This window comes from Camelus bactrianus, chromosome 5 (assembly GCF_048773025.1).
Source record: "Camelus bactrianus isolate YW-2024 breed Bactrian camel chromosome 5, ASM4877302v1, whole genome shotgun sequence".
Lineage (NCBI taxonomy): Eukaryota > Metazoa > Chordata > Mammalia > Artiodactyla > Camelidae > Camelus > Camelus bactrianus.
In genome coordinates, this window is record NC_133543.1 from 64,371,412 (window position 1) to 64,398,865 (window position 27,454).

Sequence of the window (27,454 nt, forward strand, 5' to 3'; positions counted from 1 at the left end):
GTATTGTAGGAGTGCATTAGGTAGATGTGACTGCCAGTTAACCCGCAAGCTGGACCCGAGCAATTGGAGCCTCACCACTGCCTTCCTGTCTTCAGAATGTGCATTCTGCTTGCCTGCCCCACTCCATGAAGCTGCTCCAAGGACAGAGCCTTGAAATAGAAATGTGACATTGAGACTCTCTGGACTGGGTATGTGACGAAACCCAGTTAAATCCTCTATATGAACTTTTCTAGCAGGTGGGTAAGAAAATGTATAGGCATACCTCAAATGATTGCACTTTGCCTTACTGTACTTCACAGATATTGCATTTTTTATAAATTGAAAGTTTGTGGCAACTCTGAGTTGAGCAAGTCTATTGGCACCATTTTTCCAACAGCATTTGCTCACTTCATGTCTCTGTATCACATTTTGGTAATTCTCTCACTATTTCAAGCTTTTTCATCATTATTAAATTTGTTATGGTGATCTGCGAACAATGACTTTAATTTTACTACCAAGATTTACTGAAGTCTCAAACGATGGTTAGCATTTTTTAGTAATAATTTTAAATTAAGGTATGTACATTACTTTTTAGACAATGCTATTGTGTACTTAATAGATTACAGAATAGTGTAAACATAACTTTTATATGAACTAGGAAACCAAAAAACTCATACGACTTGCTTTTTTTTTTTGGCAATAGTCACTTTATTGCAGTGGTCTGGAATGTTTAACCGCAGTATCTTTGAGGTATGTCTATACTCATTTTGGAGCCCCCAAAGGCAAGCCTCATGAGTAAGTTCCCTTACTATTTAAACCTGTCACTTACCAATCTAAGATGGTCTGCCTTTTTCTTTGTCCTCTCCTTGCCCTCAGTGTATGGGGGCTGGTCTCAGATTACACGTGGGAAGCTCAGAGAGGCTGGGAACACAGAGCATTCCTGAAAATGTAGTCCCCAGCCTCAGAAGAAGTGATGATGGTGCTGAGTTGACAACAGACAATCCAGCACAAGTTGTAATAGCAGTATTTATTAGATGATTTTCAAGCACAATGGTAAGCTTAAATTTTTCCCCAAGTTCCCACTCCAATTTATGACTCACTTGAATTTCATTTAGGGGTGTAAGCAAAATTAGGACTTTGTCCTGTGTTAAAATACAAATTTATAGTTTAGTAAAATGTCTGTTAATCTGAATGATCAATGAGATACTTTCTTGAGATGGAGTTTTAAAGAGAAAACAAAAGAACAGAAAACATAAGAACTTTAAGTTCCTGAGAGGGATCAATACCACAAAGTAAGAACAAGGGGAGAGAAGAGAAAAACAAGATATTGAGAGAGATTAGCTACAGTTTTGCCTAAGGGTAGCCTAAATAAAGTGAGGGGAAAATTGTGTTCGGTTACCATGGCAATACAAATAATATAATTTAAAGTTTCCTTATTAAATTGTCATAATAAAGTTATTAGTTAAAAAACAGGTCATTTTACAGAGAAATAAATATTTCATTTTATCTTATAATTAAACTTTTCATCATTGAAGCATAAAAATAAAAAGTTTATCATGACACTCATATTGTAAAAGATAATTATGTCTTTATCAGTCAAATTGAGCTTCACTTTGCTCCTTTTAATAGTTGGTAGGATATTTTTTCCCCTAGTGTTTTATTTAGAAAATTCTCCAATGGTAGGATTGTTTTTGTGGCTCCCTCCTACCAAAAGAAAGCAAACCTGATTTTTTTTTTTCCTCAGTAAAGTCATTTACCAGCTGTTGACTGGTAGAATTCAGTCATCTGAGAGGTGACCACAACTGGGAAAACAGAACCTTTTGATGTGTTTGTTAGGAATATAAAAGAACTGCTGCAAGACTGGACTAGAGCACACACGGAAATCAACAAAGTTGGAGTCCCTAATTCCTTTCGGCTAGGTATTAAAAGAGACCCCAGGAGATACAAAAGAAACTGTAATCCCCAAAGAAAATGCCGAGGCAAAATTGCCTGAATGATATGAAAAAGATTTGGTATCTTGGTAAGGGAAAAGAGAGAGGATTAAGATAAATACCCGAGTTTTCAGAACACAATCAGAAGAGCTAGTAATCCCCTGTTGACATATGATGGGAAGCACTGATGTAAAGTGCCTTTCAAGATACTGGCACTATGAACTGAATTCATTGAAGAATATTATTTACCTGTGCTCCATCTGTGAATGTACTACGTAGAAAATAATGATGGAGATCAAAACTTTCAATCTTACTGACAGTACCTGGGGATGATGCTCTAAGATTGTGCTGGCAACTTCATCTTGAAGTTCTGCTTTCAGTTGTTATAAATTTTCTCAAAAAAAATGATACTTCAGTGCTGATATTTTTCAACTGGTCTCTTGGTAGCTATTGTAAGGAAGATTGAGTAAAATCTATTCAACTGTTTTGTGTATTTCATCTAGTAAATATTTATTATTTCCCAGTGTTAATCTATAAACCTGTCATGATATGGCTCCCCATACTGATCAAACTACATCCCCTGAGACCTGGGATTAGATATATTCTATAAGCACAATAAATAGTAAATTAAGAAAATAAAAAATAGAAGAGCAGGCAAGAAATATATAATATAAAATACAATAAAATGTATTAGCCCTAGTCACACTCATAGGTAAAATATATTTATTACCTTAGAAGTGTATTTTCATCCCAATTTAACAATTCCACAGCTAGAAGACCCCTAATCCTGCCTAAAGAATATGTTTACTTGGATGATTTTACCTTCCCTAATTGACATCTTACCTAATATCTAAAATTTCATGATTGAAGTTTTCTCTTTTGAACTAAAACATTAAATTGGTTGTTTAAAATGGTACATTAAGCCTTTTTAGATCTTTCCCCTTTAATGTAAAGCATTTATCTGATGCCTTTCTCAGTACAGAATTCAAAGTGGCAAGAGTGTGACCTCAGGAGCTGTGGAAGTTACCTTTTCCCTCTCTTTCCAAATTTCCCAGGGCCAATTCTGCTCCAAAATCCCAGGGAGAAAAGTCCAGGGAAACTATAACTAATCTGAGCATCAACCCAAAAAGCAGGCAAGTTTCTGAGGGGTAGAGCATAGCTTAAGGGAAACCAAAAAAGATTCAATCAGTTCAATTAGTTCATACAATGGTTTAACGAAGAGGCAAAGATTAGAACAAAAAGAGTCTGAGCAAGTTCATCTATCATCCCTTTCAGAGTCCCCTGAAATAACAGAATGTATACATAATAAATATATATATAATATAGTGGAGCACTATATTCTATACTATATACATACACTAGTTCTAGAAAACATAGTGTAGTATTAATACATTATAGTACTAGAAAATAATAGTGATACTGACAGATCAAATATTTGGAGGATTCCAGGGAGATAAATTGACAGAAATAGGAAAACAAAGACAATCCACTGCCAAATGAATGCAGGACAAAACTACACAAAGGCAGGAGCAATTTCAGAGATACACAAATCTCTGAAGCAGTCATTATAAAGATAAGGGGCCCTGAAGTAAATAAAGGGCTTCATAACACTGCAGCTAAACCAAAGGACTCTGTATTCTCCTCTTTCCCCTTGCTGAGCTAGAATCAGCAATGGCTTTAGCAGAAACAGAAGTCTGTCTAGAGAGAGCATCCAGAGATAGAAAGTAGTTCTTAATACTGGCTACAGGTTAGATCCACCTGGAGAATGTTTTAAAGTCCTTATGTCCAGGCCTTACCTTCCCTAAATAATTAAATCATAATCTTTTGGTGGGGAGGGGAGAGAACCCAGACTTCACTATTTTTAAAACTCCACAGGTGAATCCAATACATAGTCAAGGCTGTGAACCACCATCCTAAAATAAACAGTGGTGCTAGAGAAGGAAGTAGAAAAGAGCCTAAAGAACTTCTAAAACTCTACAAGGAGTACAGAAAAAAAAATTTTTAAAGAAAGATTAATATCAAATACTGTCTGTCTAAAGTAGAGACTTTGACAGGAAGATTCAGAGTTGATTCAGGTGAGACAGGCTGGGACCTGGGACCTGGGACTCATTGCTGCAGTGCTTGCACCTGGAAAAACGTCTCCTCAAGCAACAAAATACAAGGAAACTATAAGGGGCTAAAAATAACTGCATGTGTATGCAGTTGGGCAAATTATAAGCAATAAGATGCAAAAAGAGCAAAACCCAACTGCCACTTCTGAGGTTTCAGGAGCAAAAGTAGGGTACTGCCAATGATGCCTGCACACAGCACCACCAAGGGGGTAGGCAGACCACGTAAACTACCCCTCCAGTCTGACCCACGGGTCCACCCCTACCCTCACCCCATTCAAGTGACCAGCTCACCCCCACCTCAGGAAGCGAGCAAGGGAACCAGTTACTTTTTTTCGCTCACTCATGCTGCAGCAGGAGTCCCAGTAAAGCCTTGCCTGAACTTCTTGTCTGGCCCCTTATCAATTTCTATTGATTAAAGAGTCTAAGAACCTGGGTCGATAACATAGGGACCAGACTGGCAAGGTGACTGCTTCTAGCAGATAGCCTCTCTCAGTAGGTAGAGGTCACAGGCATAAGCCTTGTAACTAAGAATGTCCTGAGGTGCACACTGGCTCAGTAATTGAATCTGTTAGTGTGAGTACCTTTATAGAGCTGGATCACAAAAGAAAGAAAACACAAAATATGCAAACAACACAAATGAAAAGAAACTGGCTGTGGTAATATCAGTATCAGTCTAAGCACAACTTAAGGCAAAAAACAAAACATTAACAGGAATTAAAAAAATATATCCCTAGGGCTTACATAATAATAAAAGGAGAAATTCAAGAAGATAAACAATCATCAGTATGATATATCTAAACATATGTTATACCTAAACATTTAGTCTGGATGTATATATAAAGTGAACTAGACTCAAATACAAGAAGAATTTTAAAAGCTCTCAGTCATCTGGGGGCAAAGATATCACAAAAAAAGAAAATTACAGGTGAATATCAATTATAAACATAGATGCAAAAATCCTCAACAAAAATATAGCAAACCAACTACAACAATATATTAAAAGGATCATACTCCATGATCAAGTGGGATTTATCCCAGGGATGCAAGGATTTTTCAATATCTGGCAAATCAATCAATTTGATGTCATACATCAAACAAACAAATTGAAGGATAAAACCATATGATCATTGCAATAGATGCAGAAAAAGCTTTTGATAAAATTCAACATCCATTTAGGATAATAACTCTCCAGAAAGTGGATATAGATGGAACATACCTCAACATAATAAAGGCCATATGACAAACCCATAGCTAACATCATACTTAATGGTGAAAAGCTGAAAGCATTTCCTCTAAGATCAGGAACAAGGCAAGGATGCTCACTCTCGCCACTTTTATTCAACATTGTTTTGGAAGTCTTAGTCACAGCAATCGGAGAAGAAAAACAAATAAAAGGAATCCATATTGGAAAAGAAGAAAAACTGTCACTGTTTGCAGAAGACATGATACTATACACAGAAAATCCTAAAGATGCTACCAGAAAACTACTAGAGCTCATCAATGAATTCAGTAAAGTTGCAGGACAGAAAATTAATATAGACAAATCTGTTGCATTTCTATACACTAACAATGAAATATCAGAAAGAGAAATTAAGGAAACAACCCCATTTACCATTGCCATCAAAAAGAAAAAATACCTAGAAATAAACTTACCTAAGGAGGCAAAAGACCTGTACTCCAAAAACTATAAAATGCTGATGAAAGAAACTATAGATGACACAAACAGATGGAAAGATATATCACGTTTTTGGATTGGAAGAATCAGTGCTGTTAAAATGACCATACTACCCAAGGCAATCTACAGATTCAATGCAATCCCTATCAAATTGCCAATAACATTTTTCATAGAACTGGAACAGAAAAATTTTTCTCCATTTCTATGGAGAAACAAAAGACCCCAAATAGCCAAAACAATCTTGAGAAAAAAAGAACAGAGCTGGGGGAGTCACACTCCCTAACTTCAGACCACACTACAAAGCTACAGTAATCAAAATTATGCTACTGGCACAAAAACAGACACATAGATCAATGGAACAGGATAGAAAGTCCAGAAATAAACCCACAAACTTATGATCAATTAATCTATGACAAAAGAGGCAAGAATATACAATGGACAGAAGGCAGTCTCTTATATAAGTGGCGCTGGTAAAACTGGACAGCTACCTGTAAAAGAATGAAATTAGAACATTCTCTAACACTATATACAAAAAATAAACTCAAAATGGAGTAAAGACCTAAATGTAACATATCAGATACTATAAAACTCCTGGAGAAAATATAAGCAGAACAGTCTTTGATATAAATTTCAGCAATATTTTTTTCAAACCAGCTCCTAGAGTAATAGAAATAAAAGCAAAAATAAACAAATGGGGCTTAATAAAACTTAAAAGCTTTTGCACATCCAAGGAAACCATAAACAAAACAAAAAGACAACCTACAGAATGGGAGGAAATATTTGCAAATGACACAACCAACAAGGGACTAATTTTCAAAATATACAAATAGCTTATACAACTTAATATCAAAAAAACAAACGACCCATCAGATAATGGGCAGAAGACCTAAATAGATACTTCTACGAAAGTCTACAAATAATAAATACTAGAGAATTTGTGGAGAAAAAGAAACCCTCCTACACCCTTGGTGGGAATGTAAATCGGTACAGCCACTATGGAGGACAGTATGGAGGTTCCTTGAAAAACTAAAAATAGACTTAGCACATGATTCAGCAATCCCATTCTTGGGCATATATCCAGAGAAAACTATAATTAAAAAAAACACATGTATCCCAATGTTCATAGCAGCACTATTTACAATAGCCATGGAAACAACCAAAATATCCATCAACAGATGACTGGAGAAAGAAGATGTGGTATGTGTGTATGCGTGTGTGTGTGTGTGTGTGTGTGTGTGTGTGTGTGTGTGTGTGTAATGGAATATTACTCAGCCATAAAAAGAATAAATTAATGCCATTTGCAGCAACATGGATGGACCTAGAGATTAACATATTGAGCGAAATATAGTCAGCCAGAAAAGACAAATATCATATAATATCACTCATATGTGGAATCTTAAGAAAAATTATACAACTTTTATTTACAAACCAAAAACAGAAAACCAAACTCTGGTTACCAAAGGGGAAAGGGCAGGGAAGGATAAATAAGGGATTGGAGATTAACAGACATACATTACTGTATATAAAATAGATAAAAAACAAGGACCTACTGTATAGCACAGGGAGTTATATTCAATTTCTTGTAATAACATATAATAGAAAAGAATATGAAAAGAAAAAATACATATGCATGTATATGTATAACTGATTCACTCTGCTGTACATCTGGAACTAACACTGTAAATCAACTACATTTCATTAAAAAAAATTTTTTTAATGGGTAGAAGACCTAAATACACATTTCTCTAAAGGAAACATACAAGTGGCCAACATGCACATGAAAAGATGCTCAATATCACTAATTAATAGAGAAATGCAAATCAAAACTACAATCAGGTATCACCTCACACCAGTCAGAATGGCCATCATCAAAAAGTCTACAAAAAATAAATGCTGGAGAGGGTGCGGAGACCTACCTGTCTGGCAGCCACCAAACAAAAGCCTCATATGTAAGTCCCCTTGCTTATTAAATCTGCCACTACCAATCTGGAGTGGTCTGCCTCTTTCTTCATTCTCTCCCTACCCTCTGCATATGGAGGACATTTCAGGTTACATCCAGGAAGCTCCCGAAGAGCAGTTTTCTTTATAAAAAGCTCTTTTCAAAAAATACAGATGTTCCCTGACTTATGACGGACTGACTCACAGTTTTTCAACTTTACAATGATACCAAAGCAATACACGTGCAGCAGAAACTGATTTTGAATTTTGATTTTTCCCCAAGCTAGTAATAGGTGGTATGATACTCCCTCCTGATGCTGGGCAGAGACAAGAGAACCAAGCTCCCAGTCAGTCACACAACCACAAGGGCAAACAACCGATACTCTTACAACCATTCTGCACCCAAACCATAAACTACATAAGATACTCAACACGTTACTATAAAATAGGCTTCGTGTTAGATGGTTTTGCCCAAGTGTAGAGTAATGTAAGTGTTCTGAGCATGTTTAAGGTAGGCTGAGCTAAGCTATGATCTTTGATAGGTTGAAATAAATGTTATTTTAAATTATGTTCAATACTTCTGTGTGTCTACTTTGACTAATAGAAAAATTTTACTTATATTTACAAAGGTTTTTACTTTTGAAAGTGTTTTAACATATATTAACTCACTCTTAATGATTTTTGGCAAATCACAAAAAGTAAAACCAAATGGAAACTTGTCCACTGTATTAGTGAAATAGGCTAATTTCTTTAATAACAACCTCAAGTTTTCAGTGGCTCAACACAATTAAAAATTTATTTTTTACTTAGACAATAGTCAAATGTGGGACAGCAAAAGGAGTTCTGCTCCACGCAGTCATTAAGGGCCCCAGGATTGGCCTGCCATGGGAATCTGCCCTTGTACAGTACCTTATAGTTTTCTCCTTTCAGTAGACAGATAAAGAAAGAGACACCTGTCTGTCGGAAATTTTGTGGTCCAGGACTGGAAATTATATATACACTTATATCAAGTTTCATTGGTCATCATTCAGTCACAATGCACCTCCAAATGCAGAGGAGGCTGTGTGTAGGGAAAGGGAATCTCTCTGTTAAACAACTATCCAGTTTATGCCCCATGAATTATCCAATCTGTATGTCTTATTTTAAATAGAAGGCTTTTGGGGTCCAGGGAAATAAAAGTCACATAGTGAGTGAAAGTCAGCCTGGGACCAGAATTTACATGATCTGACTGCCATATGAGTTCTCTTGACTTTCTATCAAATGGCAACAATCAGCTCTCACGTTTATTCTGTTTTCATCATTGCTTATCTGCCCTTTAATTGAATTCATTTTAAATTCAAATACTAAAATAGAGTCAAAGATGAAAAAATTAAGCTGTTGATAAATTAGACAATTGAAAATTATTTCAAAGTCAAGCTTATTAGGGGTTCAGATGAATACCATGTAAACTATAAGTTCCTAAACATGTAAAGTGTTTTAAACTATCTCCCTTAAATAAAACATGATAGATGAATTGTATTTAACTGTATGTGCAAAGATAACTCAGTTGTGAAAAACTTCACCCTTGGTGCTAACTCTTGTATGCCTCGGCTACACATTTTCTTATTTCCTTATGAACATCAGACTTTCTTAATTAAATATATCTATATCATCTATACCTTGTGATTATAATTCAACAATTAAAATCTTAGAATTAAAAGAAGCATCATTTATTTCAGAGCACGCAGAGTTGTTCATCTTCCCAAATAACTGGAGAAAAGAGGCTCCCCACAGTTCATATGCTGTTTATGAAGGTAATATTGTATAATTCATCACTAGATAAAACAGGACAGGCAAGTTCAAAGAAAGCAATGTCATTTTAACTTTTGAGCCTGATGAAGCATATGCAACATCAAAACATTCTGTCTGTTACTATTTCATGGTATTGGAGCATGAACTCTCTCTCACCTCAGGCCCAAGTTAACTTTACTATTAATAACTTCAGTATTATCCTTGAACTGTTTTAGTTCCTCTTCCCATAGCATCTATATAAATAAATCTACTTTACATTTTCTTATACTACATTTCCTTAAATATTTACCATTATTTACCATGATTTTCTTGCCTTTTGCAATTTATTTTCCAATTTTTAGACCTCATAACACATGGTAGACATGGTGTATGCTCTGCTTAAGGAGGACTAGGCCCTCTGTTACACTGAAAACTTGTCTCAACCTCATTAAATAGGTAGATTTCTACCTCAAATGAAGTTAAATGCTCATAATTCAAAGACAAATTATCTACGCTGTGCTCAAAATTTATCCTCTACACAAAGTGTGCTTATTCACAACTCAGACCATCCAGATAAGTAACTAAAGATGAAGTAACCCTCATCTGCAGGAAGTTATGATTTGACAGAAAAATGTCACCCCAATCCACCCTCCTGGAGAATCTGACAAGGATTTGTAACATGAAAATCTCACATTTCCTCATTACTTCCCAATATTTGGAGCCCAACCCAGTATAATATGTGGTTTTGTTTCACCAACACCTCATACATCAAAAGGGGCATAAATAGTTGAAATGACCTTGAATTCAAGAGAAGTCCAGAAACATAAATTACAAGACAAAGACTACTTAAAAAACTCAGAAGTAATATCATAATTGTAAAAATGTATAGATAAGTTCAAGTTCAAATAACATTTTAGAGATAAGTAGGTTTAATCATCCAAGGAAGAACTGCTTTGTACTAAAACAAAACCAAAAGACAAGGACACTAGAGTAAAATAGACAGGTCAATTTAATGCTTACTGATGTTTGCAAGATAAATAGCTTGGGCTTTGTTTGTTTGTTTTGCACAGTTAAGATTACAGAAGCATAACACTGTTTCAAGGATTTGGAAGTAAACCAACCAGGACTAGAGAGTGCTGCACAGTTACCAAACAAGGTAGCCTAGGACCCTCTTCCTATGGTATACTGACGTGACAGTAGTAGTATAATAAACTAGATGCCCAAACCTAATAATGTATAAAACAAGCAGCACTTTGAGGACTATCTAGGAAGTGGCACATATTGATCCAAGGGTAGAAATGGGGGGAAATTTTGTGGAGACAAAGGAAGGAACAATGAAGGGCAGGGTGGGGAAGCAGTGGATTTGTATCTATAAGGGTATGCAAATCCAGGCATGCTTCTTTAGAACATCTCAGGGCTGCCGCCACTGACCCAGTAGCCAGCCAGTGTGAATGAATCAGTGTCATCTGACTCCCTGTTGCTTCCTCTCTTCCTCTGTTCCTCTGCGTACAGGCACCTCTGGAAATTTGTGGACTAAGAATCAGAGGGAGTAACTCTCTGAGTACTTGGGAATTGGATTGGCTTTGTAGAAATCCTGACAGTCAGCTAACTTTTCTTGTGTCTCTTATAGATGCCAAAGAAAGGTGAGATTGCTGAGATTAAGACAAGGAGACAGGGCAGTCAATAAAGAGAATAAGGATAGGACACAGAGTCATAATGACATTGAGTGTTAGCTAAGAATTAGAGGAGACATTGGGAGAAAGTAATAGCCAGCAGAAACCTCACCAGGAAGACTGTAAATTGGATAAATTGTAAATTAGTTAATCTCAAATATTATGCATGATTATTATGCCTATTAATTACAGTCAAGTGAAAATCAGGAAAACAATCAAACTTTCAGTGTCTGAATTAACAGTAAGTACATGCACTGGGAGTCTGGAGACCTGCTTTTCCACCAAGAATTTGTCACCAAATAGCTAAGTTATCTCAAGAAAAATAGTCATTCTGGATCTCAATTTAAGTCCTTATCTTGAAATTTATTTTTTATTAGATTATGTCTTCTAACATGAAAATTCTGTAAGTACACTAAAATTAAGTGTATCAAACTTTCAGCAGCAAAAGAAATTCAGGGTTAAGTTCAAAAGACCTCATTTGTTAGCCCTTGACTTTGGCTATGACACTAGGCACTCTAGTATCACAAACCATTATGGCATTATATACTGCTTTTTTTTTTCTTTGGCCTTCCTTTCCCATGTTTCTTCCTTCTTAATTGTTTTCTTGCCAAGGTGTCCAACATCACACATTGATTTAACACTTGCAGTCACTGAAGTTGGATGTACTGATCAGCATATGGATTGCTAGGTAGCCTATGAATCTTTTTTGAATCTGGTATGAATCCCATATTTTTGGAAATGGCAGAGGGCCAAAAGTCGAACATATTACAAGCTATAGAATACAGAAAAGGTGATCTTTTCTCAGAGATTAAAAGGAGAAAACCCATAAATCTTAGACAGCAATTTCAGGAAGTTATATGTATTCCTACATCAAATAATTTTACATGCTTGCCCTTTTCCATGCAGACAAACACACACACATCCACTCACGTTCACACTCACCCACAGACTTCTGCCTATTCTAGATTCTCTGGCAGATCCAAGCACAATCTTCCCTCCAGAATCTTTTCAATCTGAGAAAAGACAAAAACATTATGTGGAGGAAAAAGCCTAAAAAGACAATTAACAAAAAGTAATTTTTAATCCCCATGCAACCTCTTATAGGTTCCTCAGAAATAAATCCATATGAATACACCCAATAATTCTAGAAAACAGCATTCATCTCCACCCTTAATTTTCCTACCCTTTAGTAATAAGGCTCTGAAGGTAAAGAAAAAGTTTAAACCACAACTTAAAATAAAAAGACAGACAAATGAAAGAGCAAGATCTAGTAGACCAATTTCCTATGTCTCTGCTGTCAGGTACAACACCACCTTCACTCTCCTGAAAGTATACAGAAAAAATTTCCATTAAAAACACACGAAAAAGGAACTTAATGTCAGAAGACAAAAGTGATTTCAGTCCGTATACTTGGAGCAGCTTGTTCAATAGACGACCACATCTTTTATTATAATCGTACAAAACTGCTCAGATCAATGCATATTCAAGTACAACATGGCTAAGGTACTGACTTCCAAAACATCTTGTTTGGAGAATAAACAGGTAATATTGAAATGGAAACAAGTTACATGACTATATTTCTGGATCCTCTGTTTTAGAAAATTTCAGAGAATCAAACATTCTGGCTGAAGGATTGTGACTGATTTCTTTCTATTTCTTCCAAAGCAAATTTCCCTTGCTCCAACCCTGATCCCACTGGGGTGAGATCCTTCAGTGATGCTTAAATACACACTTTTATATATATAACACACACACAACCAAATGCAAAGCTTCAGAACAAATATTTACTCAATTGAATACCTTTAGTTATTCTCTACACAGGAATTTATTTCTCAGTAAAAAATTGAATTTATATATACATATATATCTATATCTATATCTATATATCTTATATGTCTATGGGGAGCTGGATGTTCCACAAAGATAGTGAGCCAGATGTTGGCCTTCCAACAAATTAGGTACTTATCAAGCATAATATAAACTCAACTGGACTTCTGCTAGTAATGACGGAATAAGATACCACCAGACTAACTCACACAGAGAAGAAAATATATATAAAATCTGAATATAACACAGAAACAGCTACCTGAAGATATTTGTGTATTTATCATCCCCAATGTAAGATGGTAAGCTTCTTGAAGGCATAATATTTAATCATCTTCTTATAATCTGAATTAATTTATTTATTAGTGTGTACCCCATAGTTGTTACACAATATATATCTGTTGAGCTGAAAGCTCTGTGCTCAGTAAATACAAGAGTGATTAATTGTAACTGATATTAGCAGAGCTACAGAAATGCCCATTCTCTATTCAGATCCCATACACTGATTATGATGTACAGGTTCACTTCAAGACACACAGGACTGCAGGCGGGGTCTGACACCTTACACTGGTCAAAAGCATAACAGAAGCATGTTTTTCAGAATTTTCCCTTTCATCACAAATACGGCAGCACTTAGTACAAAGAGGGCTATCTTCTTATAGTGTTTAGCATTCTTCCTGGCTAACCCTCCTGGATTTGAGTGGGAATAAGGAAAATGTTCCCAGCATAGACAAAAAAAAAAAAAACCCTGAAAATTATCCTAGAATCATCTCAATTCTTAAGAACAATGAAATTCTGATGAATAGAAGAAATTAAAGATTCACATATCCTCTTATCCTTTATTTATCCTCTTACTTATCCTCTTAGGTCAGATAAATTGTAGCAATGTTTTTCCTAGGTCAGTCTACCAAGGCAATAGAAATAAAAGCAAAAATAAACAAATAGGACCTAATTAAACTTATAAGCTTTTGCAAAGCAAAGAAAACCATAAGCAAAACAAAATGACAACCTATGGAAGGGAAAAAATATTTGCAAATGATGTGACTGACAAGGGCTTAATTTCCAGAATAACAAACAACTCATACAACACAATAACAAAACTACCCAATTTAAAAATGGGCAGAAGACCTAAACATACATTTCTCCAATGAAAATATATAGATGGCCAATAGACACATGAAAGAATACTCAATATCACTAGTTATCAGAGAAATCCAGATCAAAACTACAATGAAGTCTCACCTCATACCAGTCAGAATGGCCATCATTAAAAAGTCTACAAATAAGAAATGCTGGAGAAGGTGTGGAAAAAAGGGAACCCTCCTACATCATTGATGGGAATTTAATTTGGTACAGCCACTATGGAAAAAGTGTGTAGGTTCCTTAAAAAACTAAACACAGAGTTATCTTTTGATCCAGTAATCCCACTTCTGGGCATATATCTGGAGAAAACTCTAATACAAAAAGATACATGCACCCCAATGTTCAAAGCATCACTATTTACAATAGCCAAAACATGGAAGCAACATAAATGTCCATCAACAGATGATTGGATAAAGTTGTGGTACATACTTCAGTGGAATAATATTTAGCCATAAAAAATAATTAAATAACGCCATTTGCAGCAACATGGATGGACCTAGAGATTATTATACTAAGTGAAGTAAGTCAGACAGAGGCAACTATCATATGATATCACCTATATGTGGAATCCAAGAAAATGATACAAATGAACTTACTCACAAAACAGAAACAGACTCACAGACATAACAAACAAATTTATGGTTACCAAAGGGGAAAGGGGTGGGGGAGGGATAAATTAGCAGTTTGGGATTAGCAGGTACAAACTATTATATATAAAATAGAAAAACAACAAGATCCTACACAGGGAACTACATTCAATATCTTGTGATAACCTACAGTGAAAAAGTATACACATATATATATATATGTGTGTGTGTGTGTGTATATATATACACATACATATATAATCACTATGCTGTATACCAGAAACTAACACAACATTGTAAATCAACTATACTTCAATAAAAAAAGTAAAAGTTACTCTCAACACAATAGCCAGGACAATCTATTTTATAAGTTATATAATATTACTTCTTTGCTCAAAACCCTCCCATGACTCCCCACCTCATTTACAGTCTAAAGCCCTTACAATGGCCTAGACGTCCTACATGACCTGCATCATCTTTCCATTCTCCCCTCCCAAAGACCTCTGTATTTCCCTCTCCCACCACTCTTCCCTCTGCCCAGCCCCATGAAGCCACGCTGGCCCCTTTGCTTGTTTATAGTCATGCCAACCACTGCCCTACGTTCTCTGCATCCCACGTTCCCTCTTCAGCGAGGACTTTCCTGACCACCCTATGTGAAATAAAAATACAATCCCCATCCCAGAAGCCCCAGCCCCCTCATGCATTTATCTTTCTTTATAATACTTACCATCTGTTACATGACATACTTGTTTTTTTCCTATTGTGTCACTCCTCACTAAATGTAGGCTCTGTGAGTATAAGAATGTTTGTTTGCTTGTTTGTTCATTCACTTCTCTACCTCTAGTACCTAAACAACCCCTGTTATAGCAGTAGCTCAATAAGTATTTGTTGAGATCATTTACATAATTTCAAAATCGAAATCTGATCCAAAGAGAGTCCATCATTACTAACAAGCAGAAAATCTCAGGGCATTAGAGCTAGAAGGAACTTTAGAAACTATCTACCAAAAATAAAATATTTCCATTGTCTTCCATGGAAATCCCTCATGGGCAAAGGGAGCATAAGTTAGGACCAGGGAAATGTAAGTGCTCAGTTACCCCTCTGCAGCAAACACAAAGCAGCCCTACTTTTTAATCTGTGTTCTGTCTTAGGCTTAAACATAATGTTTTAAATAATATTTTGAAGAAATATCTGACATCTAAAAACTTGAACTATAGATCTGGTGTAAATCCTCATTCAGGACTCAGAAGGAGATAGAGTCATGAAAAATGAAGTGAGTTAACCCAGGTTAAATCACGAGAGTTTGAGAAAACCAGGGCTGGAATTCAGGGCTCCTCAATCTTTCACTCATGTCCTCCCCACTCCAGGCCAAAGCTACTCCACGTAGTGCTCTTCACTGGTGGCATAAATGAGTAAGATTTGCATTGCCTTCCCAAAAGATCTTACTATTATTTCACATTTAAGTAATTACCATATTATCAATTTCTTGCACAATTTTTTAAATTTCAAATTCAATACTTACTCTTTCAGATTGTTGAAAATAATACACATGTAGTCAAAGTTTTCAAAACCTTTCACAAAGAAAACTAATTTATATTCACATTACTAGAGCAATGTAGAGGGCTTGATTACAAATTGCTATATTTAAGTATTTCCCTAAATAGATAATATAATCTAAGTTTTCTACACAGTATTTCTCAATTTCTCTTTGGTACACAGCCCACAAAGCTGAATTGGTTTGTGATTGGTACAAATGAGAAAGAAAATACATGACCCATGTGCATTCTACTAAGCTAACACGATGCATGTGTTTCTCTGCTAGGTTTAGATTAACCACTGATTTGATGCACCAACTGGCCCATTTCTTGTAAATGAGTTTTCTTCTATTCAGTGTTTAGTAAGCTCCTTGTCAACAGGATAACTCCCTAGGCTGAATAAAAGTCCCCTTAGACCCTGACAGTCTTGGAGGATTATTTGCTCACTAGTGATTTTTAGAGACCTCTGACAACTTCACTTCAATATATTCTCCCAGAAGGTATATAACTAAGTATCCTAAACACTTGAGCATTTGCACTTTTAAAGTCCTAATGCTCAGAGAATAATGGAAACCCTACCAGGATTTCTGATGGCTATTTAGAAGATGGGATAGCTAACTCATTTCTTCATTTATTACAAAGAAGGTAAATTCAAGGCAGCAGTAATTCACTTGATCAAAAGACGTTTTTAGCCCCAAAGGGCTGTTTGTGGTTCCTATAACTGGTCCTGTGAGAAAAAAAAAAAAAATAGACTAAGGGCAAAGAGTTTTCCCAGCATGGGCTCCCTGTACTATCTACATTTCCAAAATTCTGTTTGTTGGTAGTTGAATGTCAAAAACTGAAAAAAAAATGCCATGTTTACAGCTTGCAATTATAGTCCATAAAATAGTATTTAAAACACTATATAATGTATTGATTCCTTACTTTCATCAGTGGTCTTTGTATATTCAAAATTATTTGATACATAAATTCAGTATTCTCAGACATTGAACTCTATTTCTATCACTAATTAGCAGTATGACTTTGATCTCGACCCCATAGGTATATGAAGATTACATGGGATAATATATTCAAGGTTCCCAGTATAGAACATGGCATATAATAGTTTGTCAATCAATGTTAATTTCCTTCCTTCCTCTTTTCTCCCTTTCCAAGCACATACAACCCTATTACATATAGCACCATAATTTCATTCACTCATTTATTTTTAAAAGCATTAAGTATGTACTACGTATCAGTTCCTTTGCATTGCATTGGCCAATAGGGCTGTGTAGAAACCCAGCAAAGTCCCTGTCCCATGCAATTTACACTTTGGTGGGAGATACAGAACAGTAGTGTTTTCCCTTAAATGGGTCAGTCAAGAAAGACTTTCCTAGACAGGTGAAGCAGAAAGTCATGTGAAATTCTAGAAGGGAGTTTTCCAAACAAAGAGAATGGCTAGGGCATAAGCCTGAAGAGCACATGGGTGCATCAGAACTTAGCATGAAGTGGTGTTACACTTAACGTACAGCCAAAATTCCCGACAGAAGACACAGGCTTGGATGAGACTCCCTTATTCATAAAATGAAGCTGAGAAAGGCTGCTTCCAAACTCTGGCTAGACCTATGGCTTCTGTGACACCATGATATTAGGAGGAAGAGGACGAGGAGTGCCTGGTGAGTACTGATGAGTCAAGCCACTCAGAGGCTGGGTGACTAATCTGCAATATCCTCAGTGTGTCAAAAAAAAAAAAAAAAAAAAAAAGAGCTCCAACCTGCTAATGTAATAATCTTTGGGATCTAGGAGCCAGGGAGAAGCATTCGCAAACTGCTCTGCATAAAAGGAGAAAACACAAAGGAAAAAAGACAGAAAGTGTCTTTTAAAACCTTCCATCACCCCTGTCTCACCTGCTTACTTGCTTGCTCTGGGGGAGGTCTGTTACCATGTTGGGAGAAGCCCTTGCAAAAGCCACATGATGAGGAACTAAGGTCTCCTGACAACAGCCGTATGAGGGACCCCTCTTAGAAGCAGATCCACCAACCCCAGCCAAGCCTTCAGAGACCGCCGTCCCTGCCTCATGAAAAGCCCTGAGCAAGAACCACCCAGCTAAGCTGTTCCAGGACCGCTGATCCTGAGAAACTGTGAACAAAAGGTCCCCCAGTCTTTCCAGCTGTGACAGGATATCTTTTTCTGCTAAACATGTTTCCTCAGAGTTATAAAAGCTGACAAGTGAAGTGTGTTTATCATTTAGTGCAAAGGCCAGAGAAGGAAACTGCCAGTGCATGGGGGACAGTGAGCTTCTGGGAGACAACAGTGTAGACCCTGAAGCACAAGAAGATGCCAGCACAATTTCCTCACCCGCTAGAATCACATCCTTACCAGGGACACATAGTGTTGGCTGAATTATAAACACTTCCATTCAGCCTCAAAAATCTTCAATGGCCCGGATTAATGAGATTAAGCTTCAGCATCCTAGATGACCTGCCTCAAGGCCCACTTCCAGCATCACCTGACATCTCCTTCTTTCCCTCATGTTAGTTCCACTGAAACATTTCCAAGCCTGGCCCAAAAGGTTCCGTGATGAAAAGGTCAAGAACCATAGTCACCGCAACACAAGGGTCGATGGAGTCCTTTTGAGAAATGATCATGAAAGTCAAACCAGGCATTTCTCCCCTATCAGTAACTGCATTGCCCCCTCCCCCTTGCCTGCCTCCTTTAGGGGCTTCCAGTTCAGAAACACATATTCAGCTTAAATTTCTCACATCTATGTCACAGCTATAAGCTTTGTAAGAAAGTAGTCTGAGCAAGTTACTGTCTCTCTGAGTTGCAAAGTTTCCTCTGCAAAATGAGAACTTCATTTGAATAGCTAAACAACTCTTTCTCTTCTGACTGATAGTCACTCAAATTAAATACAACTTTTCTTGGAAGCTATGATTTATCGAGAGCCATGTGCCACAGAACACTTTCTTTTCATCTCATTACAACTCTCTAACGTAGCCTCATTATCTCCATTTTTAAATATAACCCTTTTAAATTGATCCTCAGAGAGGTTAAGTAACTGTCCCCAGATCACACAGCTACTAAAGGACAGAGGTAGTATTTGAATCCACAGCTCTCTGTCCCTGTGACATCATCAAGATGGAGACATAAATGTTCCAATTTCCGACTCCCTCACAAGAAGACTAACGAGTAACCGTTCATAGACAAGACACAAGGTTGTGAAAATCTCAGAAGGGTCTGGGGAGACTGAAGCACTCCCATGAACCACAGAGACAGAGGACTGCATTGGAAAGGTAAAAGAAGCGCCTACTCTTTGACAACATTGTAGATTCATAGCCCCGCCCAACTGCAGAGCCCAGTCTCCAGTCCCATCCCTCTGGGAAGTCTGGCCAGACAACTGGCAGCTGTGGAACCTGTCACGCTGCCCCATCAGGGAGCCAAGCCAGCAGCAACGCCCAACTGCTGAACATAGCCTCTGGGCCCACTTTACCAGGGAGCCTGAATAGTGACCCCGACAGCCTCAGAGCCCAGCCGACAACCACACCCAGCAGCGGGGCCCAGCACTGGCCCCTGCCAGATGGCTGACCACACCCTGCGGCCTCGCCCAGACAAGCAGCCTAGCTTGTGACCCCCGCCCAATCGCGGAGCAAGCCTTCGGCCACACGGACACAGAAACCAGAACAACGACCCAAACTGCTGCCGGCGGAGCGCAGCCTCTTGCCCCACCCACCCAGCCACAGACACAGCGGGAGGCCCCGCGGGGCCGAGACCCCGTCCACCGGAGGCGCACAGCCAATGGCCTACCTGACTGTGAAGCCCACCGTGTGACTCTGCACAACTCTGGGCGCCGTCTGCGTCCCCACCTGATCTCACAGCAGGCTTCTGAGTCCGCCACCAACTGCACAGCCGGGCCTGTGAGCCGCCTGACGTCCAGCTTTCCGCTTCATCCAATCACCGAGTACGCCTGATGCCTTGCCCAACCAGCAGTGGTTTTGGAGCACAGGGCACAGCCCTGCCCAAGGGCAGCATCCAACCAGTGGCACAGCCCTGCCGGGGAATACAGCCCGCAACTTGGGTGTTCGCACAGCCCAGCTGGTGGCCCCAACCTGACGGTGGAGCGCAGCCAGCAGCCCCACTTACATACAAAGCCCAGCCAGCAGGACTACCCACTCTGGGGCCCAGCCAGTGGCATCTCCTGGTATAGGAAAATTATGGGGCGAGGATGGCAGTGTCCCAGGGACTCAAGGAGACACGCTCCGCCAAGTGTGGGTCCTTGGCTTCCTACAGGAAATAATTCCAGAGCCAGAGGTTTATTAAGAGAGGTACATACTCCTTAGACAGAGTGCGGGCAGTTTCAGAAGGCAAGAGAAAAGCCATGAAGTGTGGGGGTTGGTTGCTCAGTTTAAAGTTAAAGTAAATACTCCATAGACAGAGTGTGGGGAAAATGGCCACGAGGTTGTGCGGGGAGGGGGGTTGTTAGAGTTTATGGGCTGGGTAACTGTATATGCTAACAAGTGGGAGGAATATTCCAACTGTTTTGGGGAAGGGGCTGGGATTCCTAGGAACTGGGAATCTCCCACGTTTTGACCTTTTGTGGTCAGCTTTGAAAATGTCCTGGCACCTGTGAGAGTGCATTTAGCAACTATTGTATTTCAATGAGCGTATATTGAAGCTCAAGGTGTACTAGGAGTTGAATCTTCCACCATCTTGGTGCAAACTGCTGTGTCAGTTTTTTAATGGTTGTGTTGTCCCAAAAGGTAAAGACTTCGGTTCTTGTTATACCCGGAAAACAAGTTTGCAGTCGGGAGACGGTGCATTGTGTGGCGAAAGATTTTAAAAGATTTATTTAAAAAGAAAGGAAAAGTACACGCCCAAGAATGGGAGGATGGCTGACCCAAGGGAGGAAGAGTGGTGGTTTTCGGCTCCCTTTTCTCTTATACCCTCACTTAGAGGTGGTCTTTTAATTGATTGACAGTTCTTGTCCCTGGAATGCTTAGTCATGTTTGGCCCCTTTGCGCATGTCCTTACCCATGGTGTACACAGAAAAACCCATGGGGGTTGGGGGGTGCCTAAACCACAATGTTAACAATAATACAATAAGCATTGGATTGTGTCCAGTTAAGTCCTTTCTGCTACCACGCAGTCATGGCTGTCAGGTTTTAACCAGTTTCTTGCTGGCACTCATTTGGAAGAAGTAAAGTCCCTTTTTGCTGGAGGCGGGCATAACATCATCTGCCAAACCATCCTCCCTCTCCTCCGCCTATCTGCCCGGTGCCCCCACTTATGTAACTACCTAACAGTTGTGCCCTGCCCCCTTCCCTCCTGTCTCACCCCTACCCTCAACTTCAGAACACAGTGTTTTTGCCCAACAGGAGACCCTGACTGCCCCTAGATGCTACCAACTGATTCATCCAGTACCCTAAACTGAGCTGATTGGAGAAGTCTTCCCCTGCTGAAGTGAACCTGTAAAGTCTGGAAGAAGAGATCAGTTATACAAATGCGCAGATACCAAAGCAAAGATGCAGGATACAAAGATCATGAAGAATCAGGTGATCCAATAACTGACCCTAAAGAAACAGAGATCCATGAGGTTCCTGAGAACTTAACAATAGAACTGTCATATAATCTAAAAGTCCCTCTTTGGAGTATTTATCTGAATGAGATGAAATCACCATCTTGAAAAGAAATCTGTATCCCTGTGTTCATTGCAGCATTATTTACAATAGCCAAGACATGGACACAACTTATGTGTTCATCATTCATATAAATATTCCATTATATGTATAAAATGGATAATGAAATATTACTTAGCCATAAAAAAGACAGAAATACTGCAACTTACATGGCAAATGGGCTTGGAGGACATGTGCTAAGTAAACTAAGCCAGTCACAAAAGAACAAATAGTGAATGATCCTCATTATGAGGAATCTAAAATTGTCACACTCATAGAAGCAGAGAGTAAAATAGTGGTTACCAGAAGCTGAGTAAGGGAAAAATGGAAAAGTGTGAGTAAAAAGGTACAAAATTTCAGTTATACAGGGTAAATAAATTCTGGTTGTTCAACTAAGAGCAAACCTGTCATCAGCAATTATAGACACCAGATGTTTGTGAAGTAGTATCAGCAAAATGCTGCAGAAAAATAACAATGCTATACCTGGCTATCATTCAAAGGTAAAAGGCAAACAAAAGACATTTTCAGACTCAAAAGAGTCTAATGAAGCTTACTATCTACAGACCTTCATCTAAAAAAAGTTATGAAAAGAGTGAATGTACCTCATCAAGATGAATGGTGAAACCAAAGGGAAAAGCCTCTTGAATAAAGGTCTTGAATAGAAATAGTGCTGAATACAGAAAGTGATTTTTTTTTAATCAGCTAACAAAATCGTATGGGATACTGACTATAATATTAATTGATAACTAATAGTCTTTAAATGGAAATTAAAATGCTTTATAATAATAAAATCATAGAAATAAGTCTAAATCCATTAGTAATCCCAATAATATAAGTAGATTAAATTACCTAAAAGAGAATTATTAGATCTGATTTTAAAATATACCCAGCTGCCACCTACTTACAAGAGACATGCCTTAAATAAAATAAAAGATTGAAAATAATAGGATGATCAAAATTACAGAGAAACACACTAATCAAAAGTAAGTTGGTATAAAAAAAGTAAATTGATATAGAAATATCAATATCACATAGAGTGTAAGACAAAGAGTTTTAATAAAGATAAATTATAAAAGGAACACGACATGAGAATAAATTAACACAAACTTGTATAGCTTCTGTATCAGGCAGGATAATTTAGGCTACGTAAGCTACAATAATAAATTATACACGCTTTACACAGTAAAGATTTATTTCTTACTCACAAAAAGTCCTGTGCAAATTTCGTAAGTTACAGACCAGCAGTCATCCATGTGGTGACTGAGAAATCCAGGTCGTTTGCATCCTGGGCTCAGTTATCTCAACAGGCAACTTCCTTGGTTGCCAAGACCAGGAACAGATAAGCTGGGTGTCCTGCAGAAGTTCTTCAGTACTTTAGCCCAGCAGAGACACACTCGATGTCCACTAATAGGCAGCTGGCCAGAATTTGTCACATGGCATGACCCCACTGCTAAGGCCTGGCAGGTGTGATGGAGTACATGCTTGCTCAGTGAGCATTAAATGTTTCTATCATAGCAACCAATGAAATATTTGTTGTTTTGTCCACAGTGTAAAATTGGACAATATTCCAAAGGAAAACTAACCCCAAAAATCATAATGAAAAAATTTTAATTCACTTCTTTTAGAGGAGATATCAAGCAGAAAAAAACAGTAGTATGTTATTTTCAGACATATCTTCAGGCATATATGTAGTGAAATAAAGTTTTTAAAGATGTACAGTAATGATGAACACTATCTTCAGGACACTGTGAGTTCTCAAGAGGAAGTGATGGAACCAGAATTAGGCTACACTGAAGATGTCAACATTATTTGTAATTTTATGCTGATATTTGTTCAAGCTTCATACTGCATACATGATCCTGGTTACATTATTCTAAATATTTTTGTATATTGAAATATTTCATAATAATTTTTAAAATAATACATACATGTGTGTAATAGTTTTCTATGCTGTGTAACAAAATATCACAAACTTAATGGCTTAAAACAACATTCATCTATTATCTCACAGTTTCCATGGGTCAGGAGGCAGGGTATGGCTTAGCTGGGTAATCAGATTCTCACAAGGCTGTAGTCAAGGTGTTGGTCAGGGTTGGCGTCTCATCTAAGGCTGAGGGTCCTCTCCCAAAGTTGCTTGATTCTTAGCAGAATTCATTTCCTTGCATCTGTATGACTCATGGTGACTTACTTCTTCAAGATTCAGCAGGGGAATATCTGACTGCTGTTGGCTAAGACACAGCTAAGACACAGTAACCTGTACATGTATACATGTAACATAATTATCATCTTGCCATATAATGTAATCTAACCAAAGGAGTGACTATCTCCTTTTCACAGGTCCTGCCCACACTCAAAATGAGGAGGATTATTCAGAGCAAGTACACCAGGAGGCAGGAATCCTGGGAGCTGCCTCAGAATGCTGCCTACCATGGTATCTCAAGGTTTCCATAATCTAGTAGAGGACACAGAGATAAGGACAATGATTTAAAGCAATGCGAGATGAGCTTTATTAGATGTGCATCTTTTTTTGTTGTTTTTTTTTTTTTTCTTTTTGTTTAGATGTGTGTCTGTCTTTGGGTCCCCCAAAAGGTGACCCAGACAGAAGACCTTGGGTGCAGTCTATTTTGAACCAGTAAGCCTACGTGAGACAGGGAAAGGAGAAAGGCCAATATAAAAGGTGCATTAAAGAGCAGGTTATCACTATGGGCACTGGGGCTAAATCCCACTGTGGACCCTCTGAGAACCATATGAAACATAATTCACAATTGTCCCACGAATAGATGGAAAAGCTGAAGCATTTTCTCCACTGACTTCTGTCTCCAGTTGGCCAAGGTTCTCTCCCACTCCTCTGAGTTGCCACTATGCATGGTGAGCTTCTGGGGTGCCAGAGAAATCCCCCATCTGCAGAAAAATGCAGATGCTTAAGATGCAAAGTGGTGGGGGAAGGCATAGCTCAAGTGGTAGAGCGCATACTTAGCATGCCTGAGGTCTTGGGTTCAATCCCCATTACCTCCTCTAAAAATAAATAAGTAAACCCAATTACCTCCTTCCCTGCCCCCAAAATGCAAAGAGCCCAGTGTGCCAGAAACTCCCTACTCCGGGTGCAGGTAGCTCAAAGCTGAGGATGTAGCAATAGGGGAAGGGACATTAAGAACATGTTACAATGTGTGTATTAGATAAGGTAAGTCTTGCTGTTGTAACAGATAAACCCCCAAATCTCAGTGGCTTAATACAATAAAATTTTATTTCTCACACAAAATTCAATCAACAGGACAGTGGAGCTGGAAAAGGGTGGAAAAGTGACAGAAGTACTTCCTCAGGTACTCAGGAACCCAGTGGACAGGCTCTGGCATTTCAACACATGGCTTTTAAAGATAACTTGTCTGTGTAAGCAAACAACTAACAAGATAGGAGAAGAAAGAAGAGCAGATTGTGTGGGAGAAATTTAAGAGTAAGGCTACATGGCCACACCAAAGTGCAAGGGAGTTTGGGTAATGCAGTCTAGTTGTGTGCCCTGCAGGAAAAGAACATGGGTTGAACAGCTGATGAGCTCTGCCACAGGTGCGATGGAAAGTGATTAAATCAGCCTACAATGCTCAAAAAAGTCTTGAAAGCATAGGGCACCTTTGGGGTAAATGTTAAAGGAAGCTGTGATGTTTAATTTTATGTGTAAACTTGATTGGGCCAGGGGAGCCCAGATATTTGGTTAAACATTATTCTAGGTGTGTCTGTCTGAATGCTTCTGGATGAGATTTAATGTTCGAATCAGTAGACTAATGAAAGTAGATGACCCTCCCCGATGTCGGTGGACCACATCCAATCCACTGACAGCCTGACTAGAACAAAAAGATGAAGAGAGAATTCTTTCTCTGCCTCATGGTCTTCCAGCTGGGATGTCAGTTTTCTCCTGCGTCTGGACCCAGACTGGAACACACACCATTAGTTCTTCTGGCTCCCAGGTCTTCAGACTCAGACTAGAAGAACCATACGACCAGCTCTCCTTGTTCTTCAGTTTCACGACAGCAGGTCCTGGGACTTCTCAGCCTCAGCAACCATGTAAGCCAGTGCCTTACAAGAAATCTCTTTACATCTCATTTGGTTTTGTTTCTCTGGAGAACCCAGACTGTAATGCAGAGGATAGAAATTCGTCATGGGATTAAGAAGGAATAATAGCATTCCAGGCACAGCAAACAACATGGACAGGGGGCCAGAAAAGAACTTGGGCAGACTCAGAAAACAAGTAGATGTGTTTCGACAGGGCCCAAAGTGGGTGTGGGTGTGTAGAAGAAGAATCTGCAAATGCTGGCAGGCATCTGACAGTACGACTCCTCCCGACTTTACACCAAGAAGGCAATGAAGTCTAGACAATTATAAACAAAAGTATACACTTCTACAAGGGGTTTGATGATACTGCTCTGATGCTTTGTAAGAGCAAAAGGATTTTCTGCTAAATATTGTTAAATATCAACTGTCTTGAGGTCTGTGACATTTAACAAGGAAGAATGATGAGGTTAGTCAAGAGTGCAGGGGCTGGAAGTCAGGCAGACCTGAGTTCAATGCTAGCTGGTAAATCTGTTCTGAGAATTAGATAGTTTGTATATAAAGCTTCCAGCACAATGTATGACAAAATAGTATGTGTTCAAAGGAAAAAATAGCTCTTTTCTTTCTTCGCTGAACAACAAAATAAATAGAAAGCATGAGTTTATTTGAGAACCAGAGGAGGGGAAAAATGAATTGGCTGAAGCTCTGAAGCTTGAAAACTACTTAATATTGCTAATACCCTTTGTGAACAATTGTGCCCTGTGAGAGTAATAGCCAACGAATTCTAAATTTGTAGCCTACATACATAAACTCTGAGTAATGATAACCTAAGTGCTTGCTGATATGTACTAATTGGGTTTGAGAAATGTGCAGCAGAATATTTAAAGAAGATAATACTGAGCCCCAATATTAATACTGAGAAACACTGACAATTTATAATAAATCCATAATAAAGAGTGAGCAAGAAATTACTTTTATATTAAAATTATGACTCTGCATAAACCAGCTACCTAAGTATATTCTTACAACCTATTCACTGTTTAATGAAATGTTTGTCCCTTAATGAGAAATTTGAACTTCATAATTAGATACATAATAGTCATGCCTTGTGATTCCCCACAGGAAACAATTTATTCTGTATATTTAGTTTTTTGAAAATCAGGCAACATACTTAAGAAAATTAATTTAAGGCATGATAAGCTTAAAACATGAGCAAAAATTCCATACAATGAAAATCTGAAGGCAAATTTTGTTTGATAATTCAAGACCCAAATGAATAAGAACTATTTGTTTAAAAAAATAATAAAATAAAAGCTAAATCAAAGGTTTTTAATGATATAGGGTTTTTTATGTATAATTAAGAAGCTAATTTACTTTTGTGTTACTATCATGTCACATCCTTATTTACTTTTACCCTGCTTATTTTAAAGCTTCCAATCACAGAGCAATGGTTAGCAACCTTGGCTGTACATTTAGAATCATCAGGGGAGATTTTAAAAATACTTACACTTAGGCTTCACCTCAGATCCACTGAAAAAGGATTTGAGAGTGGACACTGCATGAGAATTATTTTTTAAATCTCCCCAGATTGTGGAG

The 27,454-nt window shown here is 38.1% G+C and overlaps 1 long non-coding RNA gene across 1 annotated transcript in view; it reads right to left on the bottom strand.

Moving 5' to 3' along the window:
* Positions 1-27,454, bottom strand: part of LOC141577727 (uncharacterized) — a 382,973-nt gene that overhangs the window by 312,662 nt on the left and 42,857 nt on the right. The window lies entirely within an intron of this gene.